Genomic DNA, 12,336 nt, shown 5'->3' with positions numbered 1-12,336 from the left:
CGTGAACCACTGCACCCAGCAGATGGCCTCCTCTTGAATCCTGGTTTCACCAGTTAATAATTGTATGACCTTGGGCAAGTTAAATCAATTATGTTTCAGCCTCCTCATGTAAAAGTTGGATAATCTACCTACTTTCAAGGCTTATGAGATTAGTGCCCAACACGTATGTGGTGTTTTTAATGATGTGTCACACCATTACCAAATCATTCACACCACTGATGGTTTTTAATGACGTGTCATTAAATAATGTATGGCATTCTTTGAAGTGTTTGGGGTTTGTATTGAATAGTGTATCTTTTTCATAATTTAACCTATTATTGGACATTTCAGTTGTTTCCTGATTTCCTTCCTTTTGTAACTAGTGTTGCTGTAAACGTATCTGTATGTCTTTTCTTATTTCCTTAAGTGATAGTCCTAGAAGTGGAATTGGAATTGCTGGATCAAAGAGTATGCATGTTTTCAAATAATTTTCATTTTAAATGGCCACCAGGGGCCAGGCATGGTGGTTCACACCTGTCATCCCAGAACTTTGGGAGGCTGAGGCGGGAGGATTGCTTTTGCTCAGGAGTTCAAGACCAGCCTGGGCAACATAGTGAGATCTCGTCTCTGCAAACAACAACAAAAAAAATTTAAATGCCCACTAGGAAAATTGGCACCATTTACATTTCATAGTCTTTATAATTTTTTTAAACTGTTGAGTTTAAAATGGTACCTTTTTTTTTTTTTTTTTATTTCTTTGACTCCAAGTTAATTAATATGGCTGGAGTTAGGGGGAGGGAGATGCTGTGAGAGGTAAGGTTGAAAAATGCTTCCTTGGCCAACTAAAATGTTGGGACTCTTGACAGTGATGGTGATGTAGAGAGGCTGAAGTTTTCCACCTCCACTTTGTTCTCTGATTTAAAAAATATGTATTCATAGCAGACTGCTTAAACAAGACAGAAATGAAAGTCTTTTGCCCCTCCAATCCTTCCTAAAATGTGTATCTAATTGTAGGAAGACCTAACTTATAGATTGCGTTTTCGTTCCTTTCTACTTTTTGCCTTTACCACGTTCTCTCTGATGAGCCTTATATTCATCTCAAGCTTCTGACCCTATTGGACGTTCCTCTTTATTGCATTATATTCTTCATAAAAGCACTTGCCACATTACATTTTGTTTGTTAACGTCCCCTGAGCACTTATTTTTACCCTTCTATAGACCACCCTGAGGTCAGAAGCTATATATTATCTTTGAGCCTATTTTATAGAACATAGAAAAGTATTAAATAAATGTTTAGTGAATGTGAGTAGATGAAATTGAAAGTAAACAAACACCAAAATGTTCATGTACTATAACTACACTTAATGTAAAATAAAACATAGAAAGGGATATACATTGTACTGGGTCACTGATTTTCATGCAATTTTGTCTTAATTTTCAAGATACTCTTCTTCTTCCTTTTTTTTTTTTTTTTTTTGAGACTCACTCTGTCACCCAGGCTGGAATGCAGTGACATGATCAGGGCTCACTGCAACTTCAGCCTCCCGGGTTCAAGCAGTTTTCCTGTCTCAGCCTCCTGAGAATTACAGGTGCCCAGCACCATGCCCTGCTAATATTTCTATTTTTAGTAGAGATAGGGTTTCACTATGTTAACCAGGCTGATCTCAAACTCCTGACCTCAGGTGATCCACCCACCTTGGCCTCCCAAAGTGCTAGGATTACAGGCATGAGCCACCACACATGGCCTTTTTATTATATTTTAATAAATTTTTTTAACTTACTCCTTGTTTGAGACAGGGTCTCCCTGTGTTGCCCAGGCTTGTCTTGAACTCCTGGGCTTAAGCAGTCCTCCTGCTGTGGCCTCCCAAAGTGCTGGGATTACAGGCATTAGCCCACACCTAGCCCCTGCTTTAATAAGTTTTAAATGAACATTTTTCATTAAGTTTATCATTGGAATCATGTATTTTTTCTACTTAAATGCTCCCCTACTTGCTATAAAAATTAGTAAACTATAACCTAAATTCCAGTTGCTTTGGGACAGGCGCAGTGGCTCAGGCCTGTAATCCCAGCACTTTGGGAGGCCGAGGCGGGTGGATCATGAGGTCGAGAGATCGAGACCATCCTCGTCAACAAGGTGAAACCCCGTCTCTACTAAAAATACAAAAAATTAGCTGGGCATGGTGGTGTGTGCCTGTAATCCCAGCTACTCAGGAGGCTGAGACAGGAGAATTGCTTGAACCCAGGAGGCGGAGGTTACGGTGAGCCGAGATCGCGCCATTGCACTCTAGCCTGGGTAACAAGAGCGACACTCTGTCTCAAATAAACAAATAAATAAATAACAAGGTTTGAATTTACGCAACATAATCTAAGCAGACAATCAGATTTTAAGAACCTTCTTGTGGCCAGGTGTGGTGGCTCATGGCTGTAATCCCAGCGCCTTGGGAGGCCAAGGCAGTCAGATCATGAGGTCAGGAGATTGAGTCCATCGTGGCCAACATGGTGAACCCTGTCTCTACTAAAATACAGAAAAATTTGCCAGGCATGTGGCACGCCCCTGTAGTTCCAGCTACCCAGAGGCTGAGGCGGGGTATTGCTTGAACCCAGGAGGCGGAGGTTGCAGTGAGCTGAGATGGCACCACTGCACTCCAGCCTGGCAACAGAGCAAAACTCTGTCTCCAAAAAAAGAAAAAAGAAAAGATTAAGAACCTTCTTTTTTTTTTTTTTTTTTTTTTTTTTTGAGGCGGAGTTTCACTCTTGTTACCCAGGCTGGAGTGCAATGGCGTGATCTCGGCTCACCGCAACCTCCGCCTCCTGGGTTCAGGCAATTCTCCTGCCTCAGCCTCCTGCCTGAGTAGCTGGGATTACAGGCATGTGCCACCATGCCCAGCTCATTTTTTTTTTGGACTTTTAGTAGAAACGGGGTTTCACCATGTTAACCAGGATGGTCTCGATCTCTTGACCTTGTGATCCACCTGCCTCGGCCTCCCAAAGTGCTGGGATTACAGGCTTGAGCCACTGCACCCGGCCAAGAAAGAACCTTATATGCATCCCACTGAACTAAACCTGAATTGGAAAGTGATGGAATGTCGAAGTCACAAAGTAAATATTAAAACTTTCCTTACTTTGTGCCTTTGAGAAAATATGTTTTAACTAAAGAAAGTATAAAAAAGCAAACCACAATTCTGTAACTCACGTTACCTTGTTTGACTTTTGATAATTTGTGCCACCTACACAGTTTTTGTGTTTTCGTATTTCATCCTTTACCTCTTTCTAAGAGCCAAAGAAGCTATTTCATTGCCATTCTTCTCTGAACTGTTGTATTTGGATTGAAAACTGAACAAGAAAATTTTCTATTCAAACAACTAGATTTGCAAGAGTGGATCCCTCTGGGAGTAGAGTTGGGAGTGGGGGTGGTGGAGCTTTTATAGATATGTCTTAAATTTTTGGCCTGTACCATTTCACAATGTCTATATAATAATTCTATTTGGCCATCCTTCCTGGGACAACCAGTTTGCCCAGTGTGCTCTAAAAGCTCCTAAGATCCTTCACAGCTTCAAAAAAAAATCAGCTTCCATTGCAAATCCCAGTTACTTGTCTATTTTAACACGACTGTCATTACCTTCTAAAAAAGACTACTTTAAAAGTATTTCATTCATGACACAATTTACTCTTTATCAGTTGTGTGATCTAAAGAAGAAACTTCTTTTAATCCTTTTGACTGTTTGCATTTCAAACCTTTTTAGTGAAAAAATATTTTGTGTAAGATCTTACCTTGCTAGTTACTGTTGGAGTACCACATCATTTCGACACAGATTATATATTTTTTCAATTCCTGTTTCATGGCTCTGCAGTGTCATGAAATGCCCTTGTCAGCAGTGACATAAACTAGTACTGTGGTGCTGGGAGACGTTAGTAATACCATTCTTCCTTAGCAGTTCCCTTTCCTTCATTTCAGGAGGCCTATTGTCCAGTTCACATTTTAACAAGTTCCCATTATAGCAGCTTCCCTCCAGCACTTGCTTAGGAAATTGGAAGGGTTGCCATTCCCACAGATCTCGTTAATGGGTAAGAATGACAACCATAGCATGAGTCATAACGATACATTACTAATGGCCTAACAGGTCTCTCCAACCTTAGTTACTCTGGTTTCATTTTGGTGATTAATTTCAGCTATTATGAAAGTGGGCTGAACCACCAGGTTCTTTGGAGCATTTTTTCCTATGTGAATTTTAAAAGGCTTCAGCCAGTTTAGATATAATGCATTGTTTTGTGACCTGCGGTTTGGTTTTGTTTTGTTTTGTTTTGTTTTGTTTTGTTTTGTTTTGTTTTGTTTTGTTTTGTTTGAGACGGAGTTTTGCTCTTGTTGCTCAGGCTGGAGTGCAATGGGGTGATCTGGGCTTAGTGCAACCTCCGCCTCCCAGGTTCAAGCAATTCTCCTGCCTCAGCCTCCTGAGTAGCTGGGATTAGAGGCATCTGCCACCATGGCCGGCTAATTTTTTGTATTTTTAGTAGAGATAGGGCTTTACATGGTGGCCAGGCTGGTCTTGAACTCCTGACCTCAGGTGATTCACCTGCCTCAGCCTCCCAAAGTGCTGGGATTACAGGCATGAGCCACCATACCCGGTCATAACCTATGTCTTTTAAAGGAGGATTGTTATGGACTGATTGTGTCCTCCCAGAAATCATATGGGAAGATCCTAATGCTCTATGGGATGGTATTTAGAGATAGGGCCTTTGGGAAGTAATTAGAGTTAAATGAGTTAATGAGGGTGGATTTCTCATGATAGCATTGCCCTTATAAGACACCCAAGAACTGTCTGCCACCTCCTTACCCTCATCCCTACCCCTACCATGTGAGAACACAGGGAAAAAGTGAACCTAACCAGGGAACTGAACCTTGATTTGTTAGCAACTGGGCAACACAGCAGGAAATGAGCAGCAGGCCAGGGAGCATTACTGCCTGAGCTCTGCCTCCTGTGAGATCAAGGGGGGCATTAGATTCCCTTAGGAGCTCCAACCCTATTATGAACTGAGCATGCGAGGGATCTAGGTTGCATGTTCCTTATGTCTTAATGCCTGATGATCTGAGATGAAACAGTTTCATCCTGAAACCATACCCCTGTGCAACTCCCATTTGTGGAAATACTGTCTTCCACAAAATTGGTGCTTGGTGACAAAAATGTTGGAGACCACTGGTTTAAAGCACCCAGTATTTTGTTCTGGCAACCCATCAGAATAATACAAGGATGAATTGAAATTCAGATGAGTTGGAGAACAATAGGTATCTTTTAGTATTTGAAAGATAAATAAAGTCATTCCTTAAAACATGTACATAAATGTAGAATTGTTTATTTGCTTATTATGTAAATAAGGATGTACTAAACACTGTCTATTGACTTACATTTTTCTCTTAATCTGTTTTGAATATCTTTCATGTCTGTCATGCAGATCTACCTACTCTTTTTCAAGGCTACAGAATGTAGATGTGAGATAATATAATTAGTCCCAAATTGATAGATGGTCAGGTTGTTCCCATTTTTCACCATTACAAAAAATATTGCTGTGAACATCCTTGGGTATTTGTCAACATTTATCTGTAGGAGAGTAATACAATTAGGATTGCTTCTCACTGTTTATACAGTTAAATTACTGATGGGTTCAAATAGCTGTCTAAAATATGCTAATTTACAGTTCTGAGGGTTTATTAATTAAATTATTTCTGTAGTCTTTCAGAGATTTAAATAATTTCCCCCCAAAATTCCTATCTACCCAGAGTCTCAAATCTGATCTTTGAAATTAAGGTCTTTGCTGATACATTGGTTAAGATGAGGTCATACTGGATTACAGTGAGTCCTAAATCTGATGACTAGCATCCTTATATGAAGAGAGGTCACATAGACACATAGGGAAGAAGGCCATGTGATAAATGGAGACAGAGGTTGGAATGATGCAGATATAAGCCAAGGAAGCCAGGAAGAAGAGGCAAAGGATTATTCACTGCAGCCTCAGAGGGCGCATGGTCCTGTTCTGAAGGCTGATTTTGGACTCCTCACCTCCAGAACTGACAGAATATACTTTTGCTGGTTTAAGCTTTTCAGTTTGTGTTATTTTGTCACAGCAACCCTAAGAAACAAATACAACTGTTTCTTTTTTTTTTTTTTTTTTTTGAGACGGAGTTTCGCTCTTGTTACCCAGGCTGGAGTGCAATGGCGCGATCTCGGCTCACTGTAACCTCCACCTCCTGGGTTCAGGCAATTCTCCTGCCTCAGCCTCCTGAGTAGCTGGGATTACAGGCACGCACCACCATGCCCAGCTAATGTTTTGTATTTTTAGTAGAGACGGGGCTTCACCATGTTGACCAGGATGGTCTTGATCTCTTGGCCTCGTGATCCACCCGCCCCAGCCTCCCAAAGTGCTGGGATTACAGGCTTGAGCCACCGCGCCCGGCAACTGTTTCTAAAAGAGACTCCATTCAGATGTATTAAGGGTTAGCTTCAGGAGAAAATGATAAAATAATAACAAGTAAAATAATACTGCCATAATTGCAGAATTAATTCCTAAACTTTAAAACATTTACACGAAAAGTTTTACTTAATTTCCTAATTGCGATGATTGGTTTCTTTAATAAAGTGATTTTAAGAAGTAACTTTAGGCCGGGCGCGGTGGCTCAAGCCTGTAATCCCAGCACTTTGGGAGGCCGAGGCGGGTGGATCACGAGGTCGAGAGATCGAGACCAACCTGATCAACATGGTGAAACCCCATCTCTACTAAAAATACAAAAAATTAGCTGGGCATGGTGGCGTGTGCCTATAATCCCAGCTACTCAGGAGGCTGAGGCAGGAGAATTGCCTGAACCCAGGAGGCGGAGGTTGCGGTGAGCCGAGATCGCGCCATTGCACTCCAGCCTGTGTAACAAGAGCGAAACTCCGTCCCAAAAAAAAAAAAAAAATAAGTAACTTTAAAAGCAATATATTTATTATATAAATGAGAAATACAAACAGGCAACAAAGATGATAACCAACAAATCCTGTCATGCCAAAAAAACCTTTCATGAGCATTTTGATTTAGATATTTCCAGACTTTAAAAATTAATGTTTAAACTTAACACTGTATACTGTTTTATAACATGCTAGTTCATGAAGAGCCATAGTTTTTAGAAAAGGCACAGGAAAAAGGATGAGTAAATTTTTATTTCAATTTTTTAAAATGTTTCTTGTAGCTCTGCTGGGTTTTCAGGCCTGTTGCTTTCATCCAGCCCTGATCATGAGGCACCATGCCTCATCCAGCTTCCACACTCCTCCCCTCCCAGCCTGCTGCTGGAGCCACACCCTCTTCCCCAGGACCTGGACTAGTCCTGACACTCGTCTTAGATAAGAATAATTCTTAGTGCAGAGAAGGCTACCAAAAAAAAGAATAATTCTTAATAATATTTGTGTCTATGGCCATACCACCCTGAACATGCCCAATCTCATCTGATCTCAGAAGCTAAGAAGGGTCAGGCCTGGTTAGTACTTGGATGGGAAACCACCTTGGAATACCGGGTTTTGTAGGCTTTTTTAATTTTTATTTTTATGAAAAAAATAATATTTCTGTTCTCCCATTTAAAGGATTAAGCGTTCAGCTAAGTTTAGGTAACACTGCATGTATCTTTCTTTAAAATTTGTCAACAAATGTGAGTATTTTAAAGACGGAGAAGTGCTACAGTAAAGAAGTATTTGTTTACTTCAGCAGTTACCAAATTCTGTGGCCAAGGAAACCACCTTCTTCTTTTTCTTCATTTTTGAACCTATCAACATCTTTTAGAAATGAAGTTCTGAAGAACACAGAGCTAATTTGGGGAAGTAACTCAAGCTAGTTTAGGTTCAGATTCAATTGTGTTACTGCAAGAGTGGTTCTGCCTTTGTGTCCAGCTCCAAGAAATGGCTTAGTAATCTTTCTAGTGTTCCTGTCTCTTGAGGCTAGGAACCTAGCCTCTTAGCTTTGCTCTTTTAAGTCTTCTTCCTAAGGACTTTCTGCTTCTGATGATTGTTGCCCTGCTAACTGCCAGTGCACTTCATTTCCTGCCTGCCTGCTTGCCAGCAGCTCCTCTGTGCTTCACCTGTTACGGGGTCCCAGTTGTACCCAACACTTCCCCAACCCACTCCACCTTCACTAGCAACTGCATACAGAATTGGATTTGTTTTGCATACGATCGGACTTTTCAAATATCCTCTTCTGATTACCAGGCCATCAGCATCAGTGTGAGTCTGTCCCCTGCCTCCTGACCCCACCCCCAAGATTGACACTTAACCCCCTCCCCTCCCCTGACCCCCACGTAGTCTAATTCCAAGATTTTCCTTTTCCAAGGCAGTAGTCGACTATATTGTATTCTTCTTTATCTTGGAAAAATAAACAGGTTAATTAGGGGGCCAGGTGTTTTTCAGAGAGAGACACAATCACTTCTCTAGGCATTGCTGTCGATGTTTTATGTAGGTTATCCCATTTCCCAGCAGCTCCTGAGAGGACAGTTATTCCCAGTGCACATTAAGGTAAAAGTGGTGTAGAAAGGGTCGAAAGGCAGTAATCTAGGCTTTAGATAGAGATGAGCCTTGCTCCAAAACTGGTCTAACATGCTGCCTCCACCACCTTCCATCTGGTGGCAGTGTAGTGGAGGAGAGAGATGGTTTCTTGAGATTCAGATCTGAAAGTCTATACATATCAAATATTATCAATTCATAAATGTTTTTGGCTTACCTGCTTCTCAGTTGTAGAGTTAATAGAGGACTGTAGATGTATCGGAAACAAGCTATCTTAAAAATAGGATCTCCTGTCACTCAGCACCTCCCCACCACCCACCCTTCACCCCGCAAAAAACACTACCAGGCTTTTGTTGTTGTTGTTTGCCTACTGCTTCTGCTACCAAGTGGGGCATCAGTGTTATGGTGGTGTTTGAAACAATCATATATCTTGTAAACTGGGAGTGAAATGTGTTCATTTCCACTGCTCCTGCCTTATCTGAAATGTTTCCTACTGCCATTACTTCCTTCCACAGCCTGCAAAGGAAGGTAGGGAAAGGAGGAACAGAAAAAGAGGGGTTGATTTCTTATTTTGACTGCCAGAGTCAACTGCGTAGAATTTTCCAAAGGTGCTGAGGCTGAGCAGTGGGTGTCATTACTTGTGGAGTCGATGAGCTATTGCTGTCTTTTAGGTCGCTTCAGGCATTGTCCTCTGTCAGGCTCAGCATCAGCCTCAGTCAAGGAGAATGATCCACAGTGCAGTAAATGCTATGGCTCCTTGGACCCTGGACTGAACTACACTTTTATAGCTAATGTTCTTGCCATCAGTCTTTCCTCCCTACCCCTAGCCATCTAGCGTCCTGGTGACAAATCAGCCCTTCTTGTTGTTGGTGTTTGTTTAAAAGACAGGGTCTTACTCTCTTGCTGGAATGCAGTGGTGTAATCATAGCTAACTATAATAATCTTGAGCTCCTTGGCTCAAGTGATCCTCCTACCTCAGCCTCTTGGGTAGCTAGGACTACAGGTATGTGCCACCATGCCTATTTTTTAAAATTTTTGTAGAAATGAGGTATTGCTGTGTTGCCCAAGCTGGTCTCAAACTCCTGGCCTTAGGTGATCCTTTCACCTTGGCCTCCCAAACAGATCAATCCTCCTAAAGCACTGACTTAACTCAGCCATTCCCCTGCTCAATTGTCTTTGCTGTCCCCTTTACCTTCAAACACCTTTGCTTGATAATTCCAGGTCTTCACAACCTATCAGGTACCTACATACCTTTTCAATCTTCACTCCTGTGACTCTTCCAAGCACTTTTCCCTCCACTCAAATCAGAATAGACTGCAGTGCTAGAACTTACTGTGCATTTCCCCCTCTCTGTCTGGAACACCCTGTCTGTCAAAATCCTTTCCAGCTTATCAGGCCCATCTCCATCATCCCTCCCTTGCTTGCCATCAAGCAGTGTAAACAGGACTGCATGGCAGCCCTTTTCTCATGTGGGTCACTCTACAGTCTACACACTGTCCTTGAATGATTCTGCACCCTTCAGAGAGGGGGATGTGAGGCAGGAAGGCTAACTTAGCTGCTTGTTCTCTTCAGAAGGAAGGAATGAAGGAATGGCCAGAGGAGTCGACTGCCTTGGAGACTGCCCACTGCGAAGGCTATCAGTGAACCACCTTTTTGTATACAAGCACTGATGTAGGGATGTTTTTAAATATATGGGCTGTACTTTTTTGTTGTTTTTATTAAGAATGCAAAGTTTAAGCCGGGCGCGGTGGCTCAAGCCTGTAATCCCAGCACTTTGGGAGGCCGAGGCGGGTGGATCACAAGGTCGAGAGATCGAGACCAACCTGATCAACATGGTGAAACCCCGTCTCTACTAAAAATACAAAAAATTAGCTGGGCATGGTGGCGCGTGCCTATAATCCCAGCTACTCAGGAGGCTGAGGCAGGAGAATTGCCTGAACCCAGGAGGCGGAGGTTGCGGTGAGCCGAGATCGCGCCATTGCACTCCAGCCTGGGTAACAAGGGCGAAACTCCGTCTCAAAAAAAAAAAAAAAAAGAATGCAAAGTTTATTGAGCCCCAATGGGGAAAAAATTCAACTTTATTGATAGGAAAACTATCAATGAAGAAATTTGCCCTGCATTTTCATCACTAAAATGATAGTATTTGTCTATATTCCAAAAGTAGCAAAATGCAAAGGCAGTTTTCCTTATTTTTATTTTTTTTAATTATGAAATGTGGAGGCATGGGCTGCCCATGACTGCCATAAACTTTATACATTGGCTCTGGAGATTAACCTGCCTGAGATCCTGTGCCCCAACAAGCTCCAGAAAGGAGAAGAGTAAGGTTCCCCTCTGGCCTCTGTTGTATTAGCTGAGGTTCTTCTGTGTTAACACAGCAGATTCCCTGAGTTTCAGGACTCCACTATTTGTCTTACCTCTTCATTTAGACTCCCTTGAGGATAAGGATCATATAATACACTCCTTTTACCCTCTTCTTCCGATGAGAGACCAGCACAGTGTCTTTTGGATAGTGGGTTATCAAGAAATTCCTGTTTATGATGATGAAGAAATGACTTGAGACAAAGTGACTTCACCCATGTGTGTTAAGTTTTTATTTTCTTTAAAACAACGTACCTACTTAGTGGAAGTCATATTCAGGAAATACTCCTCATTGTACATCCATGGAAACAAGGACTCCAGCTTCATTTAGTCATCTAGCTGGACTCTCTCAACAGTACCACCTGCTAACAGATGTGGCCCCACACATAGGCATGTGCCTGCTTATGCTTGGTGCAGTCGAGAAGCTCTCAGAGGTGTTGCTTATGCAAAATACCCTAAAACTATTTTCCCACTGCCCAAAAGCCCTGCCTCAGTTTTCACCATTACTTATTATTACTTTTTTTTACTAAGTAAGGACTCTGTTGTTAGGGAGGAAAAATACATAAGGTTATAACAACCTGATGACATCTTAGTTCTGACCAGTTTATCTGACAGGCTTCCGACTGCTCGGAACTCCCACAGCATTTAGGAGATACCTTTTATCACTGCACTGTATTGGAATGGTCTTTTTTCCTGTTTCCCCAAGCCATTGTGAGCTGCTTGAGGCTATTTCCAGCACCAGGCAAAATTTCCCTGGCACATGGCAGGCCTTCAAAATACTGCTAAACCGAACTTAAGCAGCCTGCTCCCTAGGCAAGCCTTGTAGAGTTCCTAAATCAGTCCCTGAAAAAGCAAGCCAAGGGATGTAGTCTTGTCGTGAAGAAGTGTTCCATCAAATGCACTGCTTGGTTGGCTTCTGTAAGGGGTGAGAGGACCACCATAGGCAAACGTGCTCCTGTCACAGCTTGGCTAACCTAGACCAGTGGCTTATCTATGAAGGTGAGCAGCCTGGTTCTAATGAAAAGAATTGCCCTCAGTAATTAAAAGTTCATTATCAAGGGAACCAACTGTAACATCATAATCTAATTTAGTGTTCTCCATCCCAACAAGACTGAACCGGCTTCCTGAGGACAGGTTCTGCATCATGTGCATTGCTTGTGTTCTTAAGAGTTTAGCACAAAGTTTGATACATAAAAGGAACTGAAAAAATGATGACTAACAAACATGTAGTACTTACCATATGCCGGGCACTCCTCTAAGCATTTTATATATATTCACTTAATCCTCAGAACGCTAAGACGCAGATACTATTGTTATTATCCCCACTTTACAGAAGGAGAAAGCAAAGCATCTAGGAGTTTATGTGACTTGCTCAAGGTCACAGTTCCACACTCCATGCTCTTAGAAACTATGCCTTAGTGCGTTTATTATCATTTTTATTTTTATAAAGACAGAGGGTGGAGGTAGGGGGGTCAGGGACAGT

The 12,336-nt window shown here is 41.9% G+C and overlaps 1 protein-coding gene and 1 pseudogene across 2 annotated transcripts in view; both read left to right on the top strand.

Moving 5' to 3' along the window:
- Nucleotides 1–12,336, top strand: part of KATNBL1 (katanin regulatory subunit B1 like 1) — an 87,404-nt gene that overhangs the window by 7,117 nt on the left and 67,951 nt on the right. The gene's annotated exons all lie outside the window — the stretch shown is intronic.
- Nucleotides 7,414–7,532, top strand: LOC120361423 (5S ribosomal RNA; annotated as a pseudogene).

This window comes from Saimiri boliviensis, chromosome 2 (assembly GCF_048565385.1).
Source record: "Saimiri boliviensis isolate mSaiBol1 chromosome 2, mSaiBol1.pri, whole genome shotgun sequence".
In the NCBI taxonomy this organism is placed as follows: Eukaryota; Metazoa; Chordata; class Mammalia; order Primates; family Cebidae; genus Saimiri; species Saimiri boliviensis.
Note: the sequence above shows the minus strand (reverse complement) of the source record. Positions and strands in the feature narration are given on the sequence as shown.